The following is a 10535-nucleotide window of genomic DNA, read 5'->3' on the forward strand; positions in this document are numbered from 1 at the left end:
AAAAATGTATGGAAGGGGGAGGAGGGGGAGAGGGAGAGGGAAAGGGAGGGAGAAAGGAGAGCGAGCGAGCGAGCGAGAGAGAGAGAGAGAGAGAGAGAGAGAGAGAGAGAGAGAGAGAGAGAGAGAGAGAGAGAGAGAGGATTCGTGCCCCCAGTGTTATTTTGCTATCGCTGAATCTCTTTGGTTAAAAGTGCGACCATCATAATATTATGCTTTGCCTTGAGACTGATCCAACCTGTAGTCAGTGTAGCCCGGTGGGCAAGAATATCCCTGTAGGTCTCTTAATCTTCAACAAAGTACTTTGGCAAGGAGTGTTTTTAAGGTGAGAAAGGATAAAGAAAAATTATATTCTATTTCAAAACGCCCTCCCAAATGGAGAGAGAGAGAGAGAGAGAGAGAGAGAGAGAGAGAGAGAGAGAGAGAGAGAGGAAGGAGAGGGAGGAGAGGGAGAGAGAGAGAGAGAGAGAGAGAGAGGGAGAGAGAGAGAGAGAGAGAGAGAGAGAGAGAGAGAGAGAGAGAGAGAGAGAGAGAGAGAGAGAGAGAGAGAGAGAGAGAGAGAGAGAGAGAGAGAGAGAGAGAAACCCTGAGCCCAGCTTTAACAGTAGCCTGCTTACCCAGGGGAGCTGTAGTGATAATCGGGTAGAGGCGTTTGAAGAGCTCCCCTGGGGGTGGGGGGTGGAGGGAGCCTAGCAGCCCGGACAAGCCAGAGAGCCCGGCAGGGGCACCGGGGAGTCATTCCCCAACAGGTGACTCTTTCCCATAGGGGGAGGACTGGCACTCCTGTTTATTTAGAGGCCCGGCGTTGATTTACTAATAGAGGTGATTGTTAAGTGGCAGCGAGGCGTTTCAGAACCACCTCGGAGCAGCCCAGGGAGGAGAAATGGCGAAGGTTTCCCCCCCCATCCACCCACTCCCCCCTCCTCTCTCCTTAAGGAAACCTGACAAAGTAATAAATATGACGATGCGAAAAGCCACTTAGCGCCGGTGACATTTTAAAGTCAACCATTTAAAACAATTCACGCCAGCACCTCATACTCTTGGCTCCCTCGTTCCTCTCCTTCCCTCTTCTCCTCCCCCTCCCCCCTTTCCCGTTTCATGTTTTCAAACGTATTTCCAGCTGTCAGCATCTATGTATACGGGCATGTAGTTATTTCTAGAGATACCCACGTCCTGATCACAATAAAAGTTAGTGAAATCTCCCAACCTAAAGAAGACAGCTCTCCATGTTTCATACACCGGTGCCACTTAAGCGGGGTGGGGGGGGGGCCTTACTAGGAAATCTTTAGGGGGAGGTCCAGCTTTTTTTTTCCCCTTTCCTCTGACAGATTTTTTCATACTCTAAAAATCTAGTTTTTAAACAAAGATCAATGTGTTATGCTAAAGTGTTGAGCTGACTGTTAAAACATTTGGGGAAATAATGACAATGTAACAAAGGCCTGGTTTGGAGTGAATCATCACCCTTTTAAAAGTTAAAGCAATTTTCAGGAGAATAGCTTTCAGCAAACGCTTTACATTATTCAAAACGGCCAAATAATGCTCTATTATAGCGCCTGAATGCTGCCAGTCAGCCCATAAGTGCAATTTGTGCAAAGGCTCGGTGCCTTATCTCCACTTCTTTATAAAGAGGTGAATATAAAACAATTTCTTCCAAACCCAGACAGAGAGCACGAAAATTGCTTCCCTTTCTGCAATCAGGGCAATTTAACTGGAGTGCAATTAGCACTATTAAATGTCGATTCTGCATAAACAAATCTGACTAAGAAGCGAAAGTGGGGTGAGAACCTCATATACACTGAAACTGATTTTTTAAAATTATGTATCCGGGTCCTTTACAATTGATCCGTGACGTTTTCTCCTTGGAATATATTTACATTGTAAATACACTATCGTGAAATACACTTTTATTTTATTAAAAAGAAACACCCAACAACTCAATAAGAATCCTAATAAAGAAGAATGGGGTAATTAAAGGGAGCAGTTCACTTCCTTTGAACAAATATTGTTTCCCCCATCTTGCCTCTCCATTGAGCTTTGATCTGAGCCAGTGCTAAAGTTACAGTGTTTAGAAGGCAAAGCTGAGGAACAATTCCTTCATTACAGCTGATTGGAAGGATCCGGGGTTCGTGCGCCACGGATGAAATGATTCTCCCTCGCGTTCAAGGAAGCAAGGTTCTGGGAGAGAAGCGCCAAATAGGTTCTGAATAAATCGATATAACAGCTGGTTAAATGTAAGGTGGCAGCACAATTTCCTAGAAACCTCAGAAAGGCGCAGACTTTACCCACGGATGTTACAGGGATGCAATGGGATGAGATGGAAAGGGGACAGAATTGGGTGGGGATGGGGGGGAGTAAGAAGAGCAAGGAAAGGAGGAGGGAGGAGGGAGGTACAGACCTTTTCCAGTTCAGTTGCAGTCTGATCTTCTGCCACGCGGAATGGGTGTGCGGGGGAGACCTGCAACAAGCACCTGTCTGACAATTCATCGCACCCTGCCATGTTGTTGGTTTTTTCTAAGCTACCGTGGATCTCTTTCTGAGTCCTTCTCCCAGTTTTGCTTTTCATTTACATTTCCTATGCTCCAGCAATGATTTTCGGGTCAACGAGATATGGTAGTTGGGGGGATAAATGAAATAACTTTAGTTAAGAAAGGGCTTTCCTTCTGTACTTATCAAAGACTGGTTATGAAAAGGGGAGCAAGGAGACGATGTTAAAATACAGACCTTGGTGCCTGTTGAGTCCAGAAAATTCTCCTTTTCTCTCAACTCCTCCCCCCTCTCCTCCCCAGTAGAGTTTTTCATTTGAGGGCAAAGATGTAGCCAGGCTTTTGATTAGAAGAGACTCTTTTACACTTAATTCTAGTACTAATAAAAGAGGAGGGGGAGTTAGCACTGCGATCAAATGGATCAAGGAAATTAATTGAAAAAATTATGGAACTCTCCCACAATTTCCAAGAGGCTTTCATTTCTTATTTGTTACATAACGTCCTCTTGCTGCCCCCACCTCTGCCAATGAAAGGAACAGGAAGGATCAATTGACGAATGGATTTTAATCTTTCCTCGGTCTTGAAGGTGCCACTGCTATTTAGAGGTAACAGGGAGATGCAGATTTCCTTACATCTGTGAGGAGGAGGAGGAGGAGGAGGCTGCTAGAGAAATTGAAAAGCCCTACTCTATTAAGTGCTTTCCCAAGGTTTGCCTACATAACTAATTTTCCACCTCGAAATGTATTTGGACCATCCATATATTTTAAGCCTTCCTTGCTCTGTTGATCTGAGCCAAAAACACATGAACAATTAAAGGAAAGACTCTGGTGTGTCAAAGGAAGGAAGGTGACTGTAGACTGTATGATGATTTTAATTACTGCAATTATTGGAAGATTATTCAACAAGCATCATAGATTTGTTTACTGCATTAGGAAGAAACTATGGGGAGCGTTTTGCTGAGAATTTTACCATCTCACATCACATTCCCCACTAGCACGTTCAGGTAGGTATAAAGGAGTCATGACAGGTTTAGACCGAAGCAGGTTTGAAACTCAAATCAATAGGAGAATTCATCTTCAGGCCCCCTCTGCTAAAATGGATACATTTTCAAGTAGGGAGTTGCATAATTAAACTCCACTGGAACTATCTTTAGAGAGACTGAAGCTTCCTTTTCATAGAAATCGTGCGAGATTGTGAAAGAAAGCTCTGATGACTTTAGCAATTAGCGAGCATTTCCAAGCGAGAGCCCCTGCTCGTTAGTTTGCCGCTTTCTTCACATGTAAGCTAACATCCCGAAGGCATCATACACGGAGGCTTTCGTAACTTCTCTCCTTTCCCCCTCCCTCTTCCTCTGGGTCCTTGGAAGAGCCATTGAAGTTAATCGTGAGAGGAAGTATGTTGGCACCCACTCCGTACCCGAGAAAAAAAGACAGACTTTTTTCTCTTAACCCTTGATTTTTTCCCCCTGCGCACTACTCCCGAGACTATCCTGCCTTTTTTTTTTTTAAACAAACTAGACACTTAGGAAGATCCGATGTTAGGTATGTGGGTTTGTGACTAAGGAAATTCGAACTTGGTGCAGATATAGACGTGAGTGACTGTTAACAGGCGAAGTGATTGACATAGCCAAGTGCTTTTTGGTCCACAATGACCAATAAATCCTAGCTCAGGTTTTGCTCATTAATGAATTACTGATTTGGAAGAGAGAGGGAAAAAATACTGTGAATCTCCCCAGTGCAAGCTACCCTACTAGTCACCTCCCTCCTGTTTCTTCCCCCTCCCCCTCCCCGAAAGGGTGCGAGGACTGGGAAAGGAAAGGAGATGGGGTACCTCTCTTTGTGCTCCTTCTAATTACTGGATGTCGAGCTTAAGGTGAATTTCTGCTCAGATCATGAACCATTCCACGTTCAAATGCAAGCTTGCAGTACTTTGCTAGTGGCAATTAGGAGCCTATTACAAGCCATTAGATTGATCAATGTACCTTAAACAATGTGAATGATTTATGCGGCCAAGAAGAAGAAAAAGGAAGGGGGAGTAAGGCGGGGGGGAGTAAGAGACCTCCAAACCCCTTACATCCACTGCATTACTCCGGAGCCCAACCTGGCCTGGAGACTATCCATCTTTTTTGAACAAAAGCGATTTATTTAGAAAACTTAACACGCCGAGACAGGCCGGCTTCGGTTGTGTGGTAGGTGTGGGAAATCCCAGCCTCTTTGCCTTTCTCCCTTTTACTTTCCTTGCGAATAGTTCCTTTCCCCCCAAGAGTAGTATTTAGAAGGACCAAGAAAGGCCAAACTCTTGGCATACCTTATACCTGAAGAGAGGAAACAAAGACTCCAGCGGACTTTAGAGTCCTAAAGCTGTTCCACACCCCAGCCCTCTCCACACACACCCCCATCTGTACTGCATCTGAAAAAGAAGACGGGGTGAAGGACGAGTGTGGGGAGCCGGTGCTGGGACTTACATATTTGTTTAACGAAGTGCTAGGGAAGCTTTGTTGCCTTTTAATTACCAGAGGAATACGAAAACCATTAGTCCTTGAAGTTTCAGACTGGGCTAGAGGAGCTGCGACCCAGCTCCCGACGTGCCAGATGACTTGGGGGATGGGAAGGGAGGGGAATCCAACCCACATAACTTCTCGCTATGGCTAAATATTTCAGCTAATCTATAGAGCGAAGGAGAAATTACAACAGAACTGAAACGATCAAAGGAAGCCAAATCCATCCCCCTTCTCCTCCACCCCCGTCGCCTCCTCCCACCCTGGGGCCGTGAATCTGTTTGCAGTTGTCTCCTCTTCAATAGACACACATTGATCTTCTCACGACAAGGAAATTCCTTCCAGTTTTTCGAGAGCCTGCAAGAAGAGGACAGACACACTTCACACTTGCCAGAGAAACAGAGAGTTCCCATTGGTTCTTCCCATTCTCCCTCTCTTTCCCCCCCCTTCTGAAAGGAAAAGGGGTGGAGGGATTCTGGGGTGGGGGGTAGGGAGGGATTAAGGAATACTCCCAACCCAAACCCAGCCATATTCTTCCCTTTTATTCTTCTTTCCACATTCCCCCACTAATTCCTCTTCCTTCTGTCTTTTTCCTTTTCCTCCTTACTCTCCTTAGTCTTCTGCTTCCTTCTCTCTCCCACCTCTTCCATCATCTTTCTCTTTCTTCCCTCCTTCCTTCCTCCTTGCTTTGGTTTCCTCCTTTCTCCCTCTTCTTTCTCCTCTTTTTTCACCCGGACTTGGAGCAGCCTAACATCGTCTTCGGCAACCCTCCTTCTTTTCCTCGTTCATTTAAGAGCAAGGGCATGCGCTCTGTGGTTCCCAGTGGCCCTACAGGCGGGAAAGGGCTTCGTCCTGGCTTGTTCATAGACTGACAAGACTAATCTTTTTGTTCATGTCCAGATTTAGAGTAGGAAGCATTCTGGACCGAAAATCAGGCGAAGGGCAAAGTGGAAAGAGAGAAATAATTTACAATACTCACCTTTCCAGCCTTGTCTGACACTAGCCAGTTCTAGGCCTAGCCTCTCCAGCTTCCTCTGTCTCCCTTGTCTAGAATGAATTCCCTTACTCCTCATTTCTGCCTGCTGAAATTCTTCCCATCCTTCAAGGCTCGAACTTAGACATAGCCTCCTCTAACAAGCCTTCTCTTATCCTCTTCTCATATAAAAGTGATCTCTCTCCAGCCTTAAATTTCTCACATAACACCTTGTCTACACTCTTTATCACATTTTCATTTGTATTACAGTTATTTGTCTACAGGTCACCTCCAACGTCAATTATATTTTATAATAAAGTTCCTTCAGGAGCAAAACTGTGTTGTTTGTCATACCTGAGGTTGGAAGGATGCCTTACACATAGTATGGAATCAAAATGTAGCTAGTGAAGCTTTGCCCAAGGATACCAACATAGAAGAAATCATTCCTGGAAGATGACAGCCTTGTGATGGCACAACCACTTTTCTGGGGCCACTTGCCTTCCCTGTTACTGCGGTTCCCAGGGATAAGATTGAGGTCCTCTTCCCATGTGCTAAGGTTTATGGCACATGGTGTCCAGTGATCCCAGTAGCCTATGTCCTTGGATCTCCACCCTACTGCCCAGCCTGACTTTCTTGCTGCTAGGTACATTGCCTACCTTATCCTCTGAAGTCTCATTTCTTCATTCATGGGCTCTTCTAATACTTCATCTCAGAGAGCAGGTTATCACAGAATCTCAGATTTGGGAGGGAACCCAAAGGCCATCTGGTACACCCCACACCTGAACAAGAAACCCCTCTACAATATAACCTACAAATGTTACCCAGCCTTTCCTTAAAACAGAGCTGTAACAAACTATTTTTGCATCTGTGTTGAGCACAAACCAAGACCATAAGGCCATTACTATTGGGAAGGATTTGTTGGGATGGAGGTGGGAAGAGCAAGGATAAAGAAGAGGGTAAAGCCTCAGTTGACCTGTGCTAGTTATATCTTTGGCTTGAAGATCTTCAGTGAGGAGGAACTTTAGGAGACAGTCAATTTTTAACATATCTAATTACTAGGAGATTTTTCCTTACCTCAAGCTTAACTTCTACCTATTGCTCCTAGTTCTGCCTTCTGAGACCAAGCAGAACAAGTCTAAACAAATGGACCCAAAGATAGTCCTTCATATTCTTGAAAACAGCCATCATCCTGTTTCTACCACTTACTGGCTGTGTAACTAGTACAAGTTATTACTTAACTATTATTTAACTACTGTGTGACTCTACAAGTCACTTTAACTCAATAAGCTTCAGTCTCTGCTTCCATAAAATTATTCAATATGCCACTGTAGAAAGACACAGGATTTTGGAGTCAGGGTAAAAACATCAGCTTTCTAATTGATGCAACTAGCCTATTGTTTTTGCCAGTAGCTATCTCACTCCACCCCCACTGGTAGTATTGTTCTCTTCAGTGGAAGAGTCCTGAATTCGGAGTTAGAAAACACAAGTTTACATTTGAGTCTACCACTTATCATCTGTATGCCCTTTTGAAAGTCATTTAATCTCCCAGGACCTCATTTACCTCATCTATAAAATGAAAGATTGGACCACATGATCACCCTATACCCCTACTAAGAGCAGACCAAGATCCACCTTCTTTCCCTCCTCTAAACTATTGGACTCCTCTATGACCACATTTCCCCCACTTATACAATCCTGACACTTTTCCGAACTTTCTTCTGACTTAGTCCCATAGCTCATTTTATCCATGTAAAGTGTAAGCCCCTTGAAGGCAGGAATTATTTTATTTTTGCCTTTGTTCTCTCTTCTCCCCTCCCCCCCATGGCTAGCACAGGCAAAGGGTAAGTGCTTAATTGAAAGAATGAATCTTATCCTGCTTTAAGGGCTGGGGTAGGAGTTTTATTTTGTTTTTAGGGTTTTTATATGAGTTCAAATAGTCTAGTAAAGAAGATTTAAGATTCTTTTAAGATTCTTCAATGAACCTGGTGTCTTACAGACTTAGGCCCAACTTTGTGGACTCTTGTTTTTCTGGATACTTCCACTGATACACTGTAGATGAAATCAGGTTCTCAATGTTCTTGTCCTTCTCACTCCTACCTCTACTTCATTTTCCTAGAATAGAGTGGGATTGGTGAGTCCTAATAATGCTTTACACACAAGCACCTGGATGCAAGTTATGAGGCTAAGATGGTCACTGTTTCCCTTCAGGGAGAGCCTAATGAAGAAAGAGGGTTTCAGATGAGAGCTTGCCAGACACCAGGCTCTGTTCTTCCTTAGAAAGCCTATATAACCCACTGTATACAAAAACATTCATACACAATTATGTACACAAATATATCTACACATACATGTTAATTCATGCATTAGAAGGAAAGAGAGAAGGAGAGAGAGAAAGAAGAGAGAGAGGAGAGAGAGAGAGAGAGAGAGAGAGAGAGAGAGAGAGAGAGAGAGAGAGAGAGACATTTACACACTTACCTAGAGAAGAGAGCTCACTAATCCAGGGTGCAAACCCTCAAGCCTTCAGACACACATACATCTCCCACTCCCATTCTAGCTTGTTATTGGTACCTTTCTCTCTAAAGGGTGGAGTAAGCCCAGACTCTCTCCACGGAGCTTTTCTAGTTTCTTCGGAAGGCCTGCCTGAAGTAAAAGAGAATGACAATTCCAGACAATTCCTTCAGAAACTCTCACAACTGCCTCTCCCAGTGTCTCTAGCCCCCTCCTCCTTGTCTTCCTCCCTCTCTCCTTCCGTGTCACTTACACCATCTGCTGCTGCTGCTGCTTCTCAGTTGTGAAGCCCCCAGCCAGTGCTCCTCTTTCCGCGAAGGCTGCTGCCACGGGCTCCTCCGTTACATCTGGCATGCATTGCCCTTTAATTGTCAATCCCATTATTGTGATCAAGTGAACTTTTACTAATCTCCACATTTATTGTTTAGGTAAATAGATGCTGCGTTTAATCAATACACAGGGCCACACCAATAGCAGCGCCAAGTAACTTAAGTCAACTGTAAAGAGTTCAATGTGTGTATAATTACAGAGGACGGGGCACATTCACTTCGACTGAATTCGCTCTTTTTTCATTGCAAAAAGAGAAATGGGGGTTGGGGCGGGAGTGAAATCCCCATTCTCGAAGGGAATTAAGGACCTACCAGTCCTCCAAGGAAAATAGATGGACTTTGCGGGCTCAAGTCGTCTTGCCCAGCCAAAGGCACTTTACAGAAAGGCAGCGACCAGCCCAGGGACTACATCAAGGCTGGCCCTGGAAAACACCAGCTGCGTGATTAGAAGATCAGCGCTCGAGCCACTTCCCTCCCTCCCACCTCCCTGACTCTTCAGGGCGCTGCATCTTGGCCCTCGCCTGCTCCTCCTTCCTCCTTTCTCCCGGCCTACTGCGGAAGGTGGGATGAAAGTGGGTTTCAGTTCGGGTCTAACCCCTAGGGGAGGATCGGGGGCATTTCTGGCTTCGGGAGGTGCAAGGAGTCAGGGAATGCTGCTCAGACGTGGGCTCAAAAATATTTACATTCAGACAATCCTTTCTACACTGTCTCTTTTTCGTAGCCCTCCGAAAACTCGGCAGTGGGGTCCCCTGCTGGGGAGTCAATCTTTTGCACGGGTTTCTCCGGGGCATTTGCGGAATAGGATTCCTCTCCTCCCCTTCTTTTATTGTTTTCCAGTTCCAATTCTAACACTACTGGACATTTGCAAAAGAGGATTTCAATGAGGCCCAGAAGGGAGAAGAGTGGGCTCCAGCGAAGTAGGTGAGCCTACGTAGGAGCGAAAGGGAAAGTGACATTGCCTCCTTTTAGCAAATCCCCTAACTAAATGCTCTTTGGTTTGGGGGCCCGCTGGGTCACAGCGTTTCCCGCAGGCAAACGCTTAAGAGAGGAATTTCCCATTCAGCTCTGGGATGACTCGACTTTTTCTACCCAGCTCTGGCACACCCAGGGAGAAATTCGGAACCCAGGTCATCTCCTGTTTGTAGCTCTGAACTCTCTGTGTGTGTGTGTGTGTGTGTGTGTGTAGATATAGAATATATATAGAGAGGATATAGATATCCGTATACATATATATAAACGTATATGTGTACACATCCCTTTTTCTCTTCCCGTCACCCTCCCACTCCATCTGTTCGCCCAGGGTACTTCTCAAACTCCAGCCCCTCCTTTCCCTCCTCAGAGAGAGTTGCCCTATGTAAACAGCCAATAACAAGGTTGTAATCCGACACCCCTGTGGTTAATCCGTCCCGCTTTCAATCATCAGGATTCTAAAGTAAGCTCCCTTTTCAAGTTTAGGGTGTCAGCTCAACCTCTGTACTAAATTAGAGCTTGAACTTGAATCAAGGCCCATGGTGTTGGGTAGCGACTAGATGGTTTTCTTTTTTTTTTTCTTTTGGCAATTAAACTGCAGTAGTTCACATATAAACTCTCTCTCTCTCTCTCTCTCTCTCTCTCTCTCTCTCTCTCTCTCTCTCTCTCTCTCTCTCTCTCTCTTATTCTCTTTCCCCCTCCTTTCCTCAGAACGTCAGAACAACATTTTTTAGAACAGGGAAATGAAACACAAATGTCTGTGAAATTAAAAAAAAATC

The sequence above is a fragment of the Phascolarctos cinereus genome, unplaced genomic scaffold (assembly GCF_003287225.1).
Source record: "Phascolarctos cinereus isolate Bilbo 61053 unplaced genomic scaffold, phaCin_HiC Scaffold_726;HRSCAF=1367, whole genome shotgun sequence".
Taxonomy (NCBI): domain Eukaryota; kingdom Metazoa; phylum Chordata; class Mammalia; order Diprotodontia; family Phascolarctidae; genus Phascolarctos; species Phascolarctos cinereus.